Here is a 3,266-nt window from a genome sequence, read left to right on the forward strand (position 1 = left end):
TTCAAGTGATACATTTGGAAACACAGTGTAGTCTGAACAGATGAGTTTTTAGTCCATGTTGTGCATGCACCGTCATCTTGGTCAATTATTTGTATTTGTATCTTGTAGTATTTTCATTTTATGCTACTTTATGTTTGTAGCTCACTACATTTCAGAGGGAAATACAGGACTTTTGACTCCTCTACAAACAGCAGTAATTACTTTGTAGATTAAAACTTTACATTCCAAACTTATGATGCATTGGTTCAGATATAACAGCCTAACAGTTTATAAAGTTATTCAAATTAGCTCCCCCCTGATATACTAAACATTAAAAGGCTTCTTACATGTTTATGCATGAGTAGTAATAATCCAATATTAGAACATTGAGAGAGGCCTTTCTGAATTAATTTTACATTTCAGTCAATTTTGTTGACTTTTCTAAGTAAGTATTGAATGTATGACTTGTATTGTGTGTATTTTGTTACAAAGTATTATATAAAAAACGTATACCTAAATAAAAAACCTGAATATATCTTCCACCAGTGTTTCCTGTATTGAAATTCATATTTTTCTTTTTCCCCTTCCACAGAAATGCCATAGGTCAGGGTCAGCAGCAACACAGCAGCCCTTTAGCTAGCAAAAATCAGGATCTCATTGAAGGACAAGTTTTCAGACTCATAAGACCATTCTGATGTAAAAACTGCAATCACTGTAATATTTATGTACATACACGCATGCATACATATATACACCACATTAACGCATGTGTGCAAAGAGACAGAGAAGGAACATGGCGACAGATGGAAAGATAAACTGCTCACTATCAAATCCTAGATAAACAGTTAGCCAGTGTCCCCAGTTGAGGGGCAGGGGACCCATATGTGTAAGGGAGAGAGTATGGGGGTAGTAGTGGTTTGGGAGGGGTGGGAATAGCCATAAGGAACCACTTTAAACCTTCCTCCACCTCCTTGCCAACCTTCCTACATCCATTTACACTTTTATGAGGATCAGTGGTGATATTGTGGTGATATAACCATTGTGTGTGCAACAAAAGTTAACTTACTCTTTATTACAATTAATAACTTTACACACACCTGGAGGCTGGACACCCCCATTAAAGAGTAACTTAACATCCCCTGATCTTGTTTTTGCTGATTTCTTGTGGTTTAATGTCTTCCTCTGCTGCAGTGATACCAAGCGGGAAGCTTCCGTCCAGAAACCTGAGGAGAACGCAGAAGTCCCTTAAACCTGCCTTCTATTGAACGGCCAGCAGGGGACGACTCTTCTGGTTGCAAAAAGAAGTCTGGCTACATTAGAAATAATGGTAAAATGACCCTACTTCTCACCTGATTTATTACCTCAGTAAACACTTTCCTAGTTTATGGTCTCAGTCGCTAGTTTCAAGTCTTCTTCAAAACAGCATGATGTTCATTTAGTAAATTATGGTCCCATTTAGGGGAAATTAGACCAGAAAGCAGAGTATGCTTCAGGGCTGGATTATCTATGATTGACAAGTCATTACCATGGCGACCTCTCAATCAGGCTAGAGCCGACTCATAACTACGGCACTGTGTAAATTTTACCAGCGCTGTTGAAAAAGCTTATTAGGAGTTGGCTGTTCACTTTCTCTGGTGAGTACATTTTGTTTTAAGCCTGTTGTTTGCCAGAGAAAGTTGTAAGCCCTGTTAAACTGACAGTTAACATGAATTACAGATGCACCTAGCTAAGCAAGCTAGCTAGTTCCACACGCGGCCGTTAGCTCCACCGTCTCGTCCAAATATGGTCACATCCGATGCTGCCGGTTGCAAAAACTCAACATGGCGGTGCCCAATTGGCCAAAATCGAGGCTTAACAACGGCAGTCCACAAACCAACGTGTGACTACGTCCACTTCTTTTATACAGTCTGTAAGTGATGCAGAAGTGTACTGGACCCTGTGACATCTCTCAGAGGTGGAACAAACCGACACCTTTCAACAAGACAGCTCAAGAAAAACTGCTGTTAGGGCTGTGTTAACTCTTTTTAATGTATGCACTTTTGCTTCTTTGCTTTTGTTTTGGGAGTTAGGTGTTCAAATGGTTAACAATCTTATGCCTGTCTGTTAAGTATAGAGCTGTAATTATGATGTGGAATTGCAGATTTCCTGTGAAACATGCAAGAGAGCACCAACACAACCCCGGAGCTCTAAGCTCCCAGCTTCCAGGATCAGCAATAGGATGGCTAGCTGCACGGCTAACTCAGTAGCTAACTTAGTAGCAGCTGCTGTTAGCAGTAGTTAGCTGCTAAAGTAACTAGTAACATATAAACTCCATAAATCGGCAGAAGTGGAGGCAAAGCAGCCAGAAGACATCAGAGAGAAAATATTTTCTCCAAGTTGGCCAATTAGAAGCAAGTGTGCTTGCTTGGGAGTGGGGCCTTAAAGAGACAGGAGCTAAAAAGTGTTCAGACAGAGGGTGAAAAAAAGACGCTGAAGCAGTGGACAGTATGAGAAATATAATGTGTTTTTCAAACATTAAAGCATGTAAACATTTTCTAGTAGAAAACCTAAATATAAGTATGAACCTGAAAATGAGCATTATATGGTACCTTTAAGCTTATTCTGGTAGGGACAAGCAAGTGAAAATGGGTCAAGCATAATAAAAAAAAAGTTGCTTGTCCAAATAAATAAATAAATAACATTGCAGGCTTTAACTGTTACAGCAGCAACACGAGATGCGCATTTAGACACACTGGGGAACAGGCCTGAAAAACCAACACAGATGTTCACCATATGTTTCACTCTAACGATAGGACAATATGCCTATGAAGGTTCTCAGTCATCCAGGTCATAGATATTCAAGGAAGGTAAAAAGTGCAACTGGACTTGGTTGAAGTCCAGCTTCGATTATCTTCAACGAAGTCCAGTTTCCCTTGATTTTAACCTTACTTGGATAGGACAATATATAGTAAAGCATTTCATTTGTCCGACTAAAAAGTGTACTTGTCCCAGTTTAAAGTAAATTGTCAAGCCCTGCGTGTTTCACTCAGCTTTGAATCTAGTGAACTGATGTTGGCTAAGCCAAAGTGGCTAATTCATTCATTTGCTACTGAAAACTACTCTTTTGCGAAAAAAACTGACTTCCAGCTGGGCTAAGTCAATGTGGTTTGCTAGCAAATTTGGCACAAGTTGACGTAGCTGAATGCCCAGTAAAACTGACTGAGTTGATTGTAATCTTCCCACTTAATTTGCAGCCACAGGGCGTCTCCGTGTGTCCACTAAAGTGCATTTTGTTTTCCTTTCTCTTA

Source organism: Micropterus dolomieu, linkage group LG19 (assembly GCF_021292245.1).
Source record: "Micropterus dolomieu isolate WLL.071019.BEF.003 ecotype Adirondacks linkage group LG19, ASM2129224v1, whole genome shotgun sequence".
NCBI classification, from domain to species: Eukaryota; Metazoa; Chordata; class Actinopteri; order Centrarchiformes; family Centrarchidae; genus Micropterus; species Micropterus dolomieu.